This window comes from Rhipicephalus microplus, chromosome 5 (genome assembly GCF_043290135.1).
Source record: "Rhipicephalus microplus isolate Deutch F79 chromosome 5, USDA_Rmic, whole genome shotgun sequence".
Taxonomy (NCBI): Eukaryota; Metazoa; Arthropoda; class Arachnida; order Ixodida; family Ixodidae; genus Rhipicephalus; species Rhipicephalus microplus.
Window position 1 is genome coordinate 220,222,707 of NC_134704.1, and position 8,232 is coordinate 220,230,938.

General features: G+C 44.0%; 1 long non-coding RNA gene across 2 annotated transcripts; it reads left to right on the plus strand.

The window, feature by feature from the left end:
- Window positions 1-3,654: 3,654 nt before the first annotated feature.
- On the plus strand, window positions 3,655-6,241 carry LOC142818138 (uncharacterized). Of its 2 annotated transcripts, XR_012895610.1 has the most exons (4): window positions 3,655-3,944; window positions 4,033-4,149; window positions 5,272-5,410; window positions 6,085-6,241. It is a non-coding gene; the product is annotated as an uncharacterized LOC142818138 (long non-coding RNA). The 2 variants fall into 2 exon arrangements; XR_012895609.1 differs by having other exon boundaries at window positions 3,660-3,944; window positions 5,272-6,241.
- Window positions 6,242-8,232: the final 1,991 nt, after the last annotated feature.

Below are 8,232 nucleotides of genomic sequence, written 5' to 3' on the forward strand. Positions count from 1 at the left end.
ACTTCGCATACCCTTTAGAGTGTCGACGCTCCTGCTTCATCGCATCGTCGTTCGGCCTCGGGGGCGCCTCCGGGCCCGTTGCAGATAGATCCATTGTGTTGTCTGGGAGGTTGTCTTCTTGCCTCACACCAACTTGCCGGGTTTCCCCAGGTGAATTTGGTATAGTACCTAGCTCTTGCAGTGATTCACCCGTCGACCTGTCTACAGCCTCCTTCATATTCGTGTGTATTCGAGGCCGTTCGGGTGGTGCTCTGCCTTGCTCCTGTCTGCACGGCTTATTGTGATCGTCGTGTGCTGAGTCGTCAGAGTTGACAGGCGCGCTCTTTCCGTCCAGGGGCTGAATTTCGGGTTGTCCCGATGAGCCTGATGTTGGGGTTATCATCGCCCTGGTTTCGGGTGTTGATGTGGACAGAGTGGTATCTTGTTCCTGCTCAGACCGGTCAGGTACCTCCTGACCTCGGGCGGTTACTTGCTGCCCCAGACCTGCTACAATGGCCTCAAGTGCATGTAGCCTGGTCTGTAAGGCTTCTACTCCCTAGCAAAAATTCTGATAGAGGTCTGTATCAGTCTGATACAGTTTCCTATAAGTTGTACCAGTCTTGTACCAGACTGATACAAAGTCTTACCAGTTCTTATAGACATTCATATCAGTCTGATACATTTTCTTACCAGTGCTACCAGTCTCATATCAGACTGATACAAAGTCTTACCAGTTCTTATAGACATTCATATCAGTCTGATACATTTTCTTACCAGTGCTACCAGTCTCATATCAGACTGATACACAGTCTTACCAGTGCTACCAGCTTTTGAATAAGTTTGATTGGTCATTTCTATGGCATATACTAGTCTTTAGGTTTTTAGCCTTTTGTTCATTTATTGGATCTTCAAGATGCATTATTGTCATTTTAACGGTACTTCTTTTTTTGAGCACACTGCCCACATATACGTCATTGGTCATTTCTGCATGTATATTAGTGTATCAGTGTTTTCTATTGAACACTTGACGACTATTGTGTGAAATATTATGACTCAAAGAGTGCAACTGGCAGCTTTTGGATGCGTAGAATAAAATGTACAATGTTTCATGGTGGTGCATAATTGACAAACTGAGCTTTAAATATTCAAAGCAGCTTTCAGCCTAGATGAACGCTTTATTCTGTGTACAAATGGGATTGCAGGTGCCAGATAGCAACACAGTTAATGCTGACAATGATAGATGACGTCTAGAAATTTCAAGATACTAGTATCCAAAGCTTATCAGATGACAGTATAAACATAACTTGAAACAATACAAACAAAACTTCTCATCACAAAGCAATATTAACATAATTCTAAATTTTAATTTATAGGGCCAGTAAACATTCCAAGGGAGATAACTTAATAATCAGTCCACTACTGTGAAATGAGCTTGCTGATACAATAATTTTTCCAAGCGGCGTTGATTCGAAAGCCTCGGGTGGTGGCGCAGTTTCTCCCTTTCACAACACAAGCCAACCCCAGCTGTCTCTTCCACATAGTGCTTCGCCTTCAATGACGAGCCACTACATTAGTGTCATAATCCATACTGGATGAGATAATTTAAATAAACAATGAAATGCTTCTTTGAGTAATCATTAATTGACCTCATCATCAAAACGTAATGCCTCGCAAATCCACTGCCAGAAATATTTCAAAGCAAGTTGAGGGGTTTATTGCGCACTTCAACCGCTTTCTTTTTTTTTCTCGTCAGTCCCAACAAGCTGCGCCGAAAACTACAGGGAGGAATGGCAGTAAAGAAGTGCGATATGTAAGCACACATTATGAGCTAGAGCATGCTTGAAGAAACACCGTAGCTTTTTTGTGTTGCCATTCCCATGTGCGAGTGTGACTATGCAATGTTAGATTTTGGACAGCAGTGCCAGCATGTGACAGCACACTGTGGCAAGAAGCACATTCGATTAAAACGCTGCTCTTGATTTATTTTGGCTATAGGCCAATAGCATGCTTTCAGTTGTTTTACACCACATACAGGCATCCGAAAATTCGAAGTGAGCACAGTCATCTATATGAAAAAAGTCACTTGCAGCTGCAAGATTTGGCTGATATGTTGATAGCAGCATATGTTATTCACAGGTGTGTCTTTACACAAAGCCCAAGCGGTGGCACAGGCCTGCTATATTACTTGCCTGCAATCCTCACAAGATTGATAAATCAAAAACCATGTACTAATTAAGCTAAAGCATTTGAGTGCAAAACACACACACACACACACAAGAAACTGCCTACCATGAGAAAAGTTTAGTTGTGAAGAGAACAACAATAGAAAGGATCGAGCCAACATTTAGTTGTCCTACCTTGCTAAACTCATATTAAACTGGCTATATATGTCACAAGTTTTGAACAAGTTTGGTACATCAGCAACGTAGCAAACACATCCAACTTTCATGTGCAAACACACTGGCCACATCCTTCAAGCACAACTTTTTTTCTCTGTTTCTGAGCGAATACCAATGTGAGATGGGTTCTTATATAATTTTGATGTAAGCCTCACACATGAGCACACACACAGAGCCTGGCAGTTTATTGACATGCACCAGTGTAAAATACATGCCATTGTTGCATTTAAAAAGTGTCGCTCATGCCAACATTGTCGCGAGCCGCATCTGCAGTCCGGTCGGAATCGCTGAGCGAGTTTTCCTCGAAGCCGTAAGTGTCGTCGGGATCAGGATTTTCATTGCTGTCACCATGCGCATCACTCAGACTTCACGCGTCGAAGGCCGCTTCTCCAGAACATCAATTACCAGCTAAAGACTGAGGAATGCTCTTGCTGAGTGTAGCTGGTTGGCCGACTGCGCCTCCACCACTCCTTGTCCGAGGTACTACATATTGCGATCCAGGCTCCAAATAGCGTTTTTTTTTTCTTCTTTTTGATCGAAGCTGGGGTTGAGTTGAATCCATCTCTCGTCGAACTTGACACAAACTTCGGTAGCGCACTTGATGGTGTCCACGCAAAGTGAGGCTGCGGGACTGATAATAAGTGAACGGGTAAAGATCGATTACATCGACCAAGGCTTCACATTCACAACCTGCTTGCTGTGCCTTGAATGTTCAGCACGCCGCGCGGATTTCGTAGTAAACTATAACATGTGCCGCGAGATCACGGCGCTTGGTAGTGACTCTACAGAACCCCTCGCGTGGTGAAGGTGTATTGTACTGTGGTCGCCACGGAGGAAGGTGGTCGTTGCCATGGTGGTCGCTGACTGCCATTATGACTAGATGATTGTAGGTATATTAATGTGATAGATAAATGAATGAATAGATTGATACGGCTGTACCCTTTAAATTGGGCGGCGGCTAACGCCACCTAGCCTAACCAACGCGAATATGGCGACACAGCGCATGACCTCTGAAGTTGCCGTTGCGCGCCCGTCATTGCGCGTTTGCCATCTCGGAGGCTATGCACAGCGTCACCTTTTTACAGTAATTGCATTCATTGTTTATATAATATTTGCTGTGAGCTCTAAAAAACTACCCTCTAAGGTTGCAAAAACATGAATTAAATGTCTTGTAAATAAATATTTTTGTTTTCAAAAACTAAATTGCGTTGTGTTGAGGAAGAAGTCGTGGACTCATGGTTGCATAAACTACTTGGGAGATCCACAAATGGCACTGCCATCGTCATCAATAGCAAGTTCGTGGCGGCCTTGGAACGTGTGTAGTGCATGTGAACATTGTTGCATCTCTTAATTGCTCAGTATCGCGCCTGTACACTTGCAGTTCTCCAATTCTCCAAGATGTTTGGTTTCGCGATGATAATTAAAAATTAATAGTCCCGGTAAGTGCATGTAAGTACATCAATCCGAAGGATACAGGCAATTTTGATCCTCACATGTGGTACCGGGTGTTCTGGAAGGATAACACACACTGCGGCCACTATCACGCTCAAGTGATTAAGCTTTACGGTAAGTCCGCGCCTCTTGTATTCCCAATACAAAAACAAAGAGGAAGAAGCAGTCGTCCTGAAGTTATTTACTGGTTATATTTTCTTAGGCACCGAGGATGATGCAAGGAATGCAACAGAAAAACGACCATCCATTCCGCAGACCCGATTGCGACTCCTCCGATAGCTGCAGTTCAAATGAAGTGGACAATAAGTCGTTTAAAAAAGTAAGTTACAATTGGTCACACTGCAGCTGATATGCTACTTGCAGCGTAATTATTACCGACAGCCAAGTTTGGCTATCCTTGACATTGCGGCTGTTGTGCTACTGCGGCGCAATTACAATCGACAGCCAATTTTGCTCTGCACGTGGAATCGACAGCCAATTTTGCTCTGCACGTGGTGCCGTGTCACACATGAAGCACCAATGCTCTGATATACTCCCCGCCCCCTTAGCGAATATATCAGAGCATCGCTGCTCCACTACTGTGCGGGCGCCGGAACGTCGTATTGAAGGTGTTAGTAAAGTTGCAGTATGCTGAAGATCTATTTTATTCTATCGTAGTATGACGCAGCTTAGTCGCATTTTTTTTTTACAATTGACTGGTTAAAAATTATTTTTGCTTGTGTGGATATACGCCCTGTTTGTGCTTGCGAACTAGCAGTGAAATTTGTGTGTTGGGTTGTCTGCAGTTCTAAGAAACACGACGTCAAGCTGCTGTTAAGCAGAAGACAAAGCACGTCAGCAACCGTTTTAAGAAGCAGCAGGTAGACCTGCCGTTTGCTAATGCTGAAAAAAAAGAACAGAGAAAGAGCTTCTGAAAGAAGTGAATATAAATGCGCAGGGCTCAAAATACAAAAGCATTAGAAAGAATAAGCCTAATGGAAAATGCCCTTCGCAGCAAAAATTTCCAAACAGGTTTATTATTTCTTCATAAGCTGTTGTAACGCACTGCTGCTAGGGTTGTATGCAGCAGCAAGTTGCCCTATTCTTATAGCGTGCAATTTTGCTGAAAAGCAGAATTCAATGCAAGCTCATGGGTGGCATGGATGCATGCATGTTTTTCTAATCACTTGAAAATGTGCTTTTACAACTTTCACAGTGTGGTGGATATTAAAAAGAACACCACTTGGTCAAAATTTCTTGAGCCCTCCACTACGGCATCCCCTATAATCAAACCATGGTTTTAAGACGTGACATGCAACGTATAATTACAGTTTAATTGCATATCTCAACTGCATGCTATGTTTATCATATATATTATTGGACCATGCACACCTAGGATGCTACCGTGACAATTAAGGGTGCAATATACTTTATTTCTGCGCACTCTACTTTTTCATTGCAGCAAAGAACCTTGTCCTTTGCGGGTGTTGCAGCTGCAAGCCTCAAAAACAGAAACGACTTGCACCTTTGCCACCGCTATGTGCTGCCACGCTGGAACCACCACAGCGACCACGGACAGCCCTGAAGTAGCCCACTCAAGTGTGAGGGAGGCTGCACCGCTTATCAATTATGTGCCCACTGACAGAGAGGTATCATAAACCTCTAGTATGCTTTGTCTTGAAGATATATTGCTTTGCTTTAATGAGAAAATGTGCATTGACAAACTAATGTGTGCACATCATCTTTGACTTGTTTTATGGGTGCATCGGAGCAAAGGAATTGCCGTTCCCAAGAGGTTGTACAATCACTCCATGGGCTTGAAAAGACAGACCCGTTTTGTTCGTTAGGCGGCCTTTACCATTTTTTATACAGCAGGCCAAGTCGGTAGAAGTGTTACTGGCGCAGCCTCCAATCGGTCTAAAGGGGAGGCAAAATCTCCCTAGGAGAAAGAAACATATGCTGTGTTTTCAGGTGGGTGAAATTTTGCAATCTGACCGAAATTCATGGAAGTTGGTGGCTCCATTTTTGCACGTAATCAGCCGAGGTTTCACTGCCAACTTGTGTTATAATTACTTACTAAAGTTTCAAGTGTGCTTTTGCCTACTGGAGCTGGGTACTTTTATGCAAGAATCCACAAACTAATTTTAAACAATATTAGAGAGGCAGACTGATAGCACTCCTACTTATTTCCTTGTCATATTGACTCCTCTATTTAGAGTGTACATAATTGTCGCTTAATAAGTGCCTGTAACTTGCTTTGTTTTTGATCATGCAGATTTCTTCAACCAGTTTTTTGAAGCACATCATTCTGATTGGAAAGGTTGAGCAAATGAAGAAGCTCCTTAATAAAGCTTTGGCAAACAAAATTAATGACTTTGTGAAATCAAAAGATTAACCAAAGAATGGCACATCAAATAAAATATTTTGTTTGATTTCTGTGTTCATATTTGTGTCCTGCTTGCTCTGATGTAGCAGTGCACCTGCCAGTTGGCTAAGCACCGATTCGCTTGTGGGCCTATCAGAGTAGAATGCTACACTTATAGGCTGGTACACTGATAGACTGGTACACTGATAGACTTGTACACTGATAGACTGGTACACTGATAGACTGGTACACTGATAGACTGATACACTGATAGACTGATACACTGATAGACTGATACACTTATAGACTGATACAACTGTCAATAACCTGATAGCCTATCAGTTTTTCTATCAGAATTTTTGCTAGGCTGTCAAGCATGGCTTGCAAGTGAATGGGTTAGCCGCACTTGCCGTGGCGAGGTCAGGGAAGCCAGCCTCGTCGAGGTATAACCATCTGTCACATCTGTCGCACTGTACGACTGGCGCGCCGGTGCGTTGCTGTTGTTTAGCTCGCTTCGTCATTTGGCCCTTCAGCGTTACCTGTTGCTTGTCACTAGCAGTAGCCTGTTGTCTTTCTGGCCTACCTCCTCGGCGTCATGGTATGCTGCACGTCAAAAACGACGTGGGCAGCCGATAACACTCCACCAACCGCCTCTCGCACACCACGGGTGTAGACACTGGCTCCACCTCTCGTCCGCAGGCGGTACCACTCCACTACATGCCGATGTTGCTGTCGGTGTTCGAGACCGGCCCATTAGGCCTCGTCCTCCTAGACGCTCGTACAGCGCGACGGTCCGTTGTCACAGCACATAGGCGGTAGCCCGATGGTCCCTGGGACTCGATGAGACACTCCCCCCGCATCCGGAGCGCAGCACTTGCTCACGTACGCCTTAAGCGCACATCATAACTCACGTCAGAGGGAGCGAACCAGTCAATTTCCTGGTACGCTCCCTCTAATTTGTATCGACATTCTTCATGTACAAGTAGCTGAAAACCTTCCTAGCCCAACGCTCCTCCCCCATTTCTCAAAATCGCTTCTCAAATTTTATCTTACTGCTAGCTTCCCTGCCCTCAAATGATGTCCATCCCATATCACCTAGAACTCCCTGATTTAGTATATTCCCGTGAGTTCCTAAAGCAAGCCTACCTATTCCACGTTGCTTAATTTCTAATCTTAGTTGAAAATTCTGATCTCATGCACAAGACCGAATTGCCGAACGTCAGCCCAGGAACCATGACCCCTTTCCATATTCCTCTCACAACATCATATATCATACCTATTGTAATTCCACAGTGCCCTGTTTTTCATTACCGCTGCATTCCTGTTACCTTTAGTCGACACGTATATTTCGTGTTCCTTTAGGTATTCGTTCCCATTGCTTATCCATGTGCCCAGATATTTGTATTTATCTGTTATATATCTCTAGCGTGACTTCCTGTATTCTAAGCTCACTGCCTTCGTTATCATAAAAAATCATGGCTGCTGATTTTTCCGTACTAAATCTGAAATCTAACCTATCTCCCTCGTTAGCGCAGATGTCCATCAATCTCTGTAAATCTTCCTTGTCGTCGGCCATTAGCACTATATCATCTGCGTACATCAATGCTGGTAGTGCCTGTTCAATGAGTTTTCCTTGTTTGACGAAAGAGAGGTTGAAGCCCATTCCACTTTTCTCTAATTTGGCCTCTAATCCTTGTAGGTACATCATGAATAACAAGGGTGACAGAGGGCACCCCTGCCTAAGCCCCCGTTTCACCTCTGTGGGCTTAGATACCTGTATTTCCCACTTTATAACTACCTCATTACTTTTATAGATCTCCTTTAAAAATTAGTGACTACATCTTCCACGCCTAGTGTGTCCAGTATTCCCCACAATTCCTCTTGAACCACGCTATCGTACGCTCCCTTGATATCCAAAAATGCTAGCCACAGGGGTCTGTGTTCCTTTTTTGCTACTTCGATGCACTGCGTCAGTGAGAAAAGATTGTCTTCCAACCTCCTGTGTTTCCGAAACCCATTCTGCAGTTACTCCGGCACCCCCTCATCCTCTATCCATGC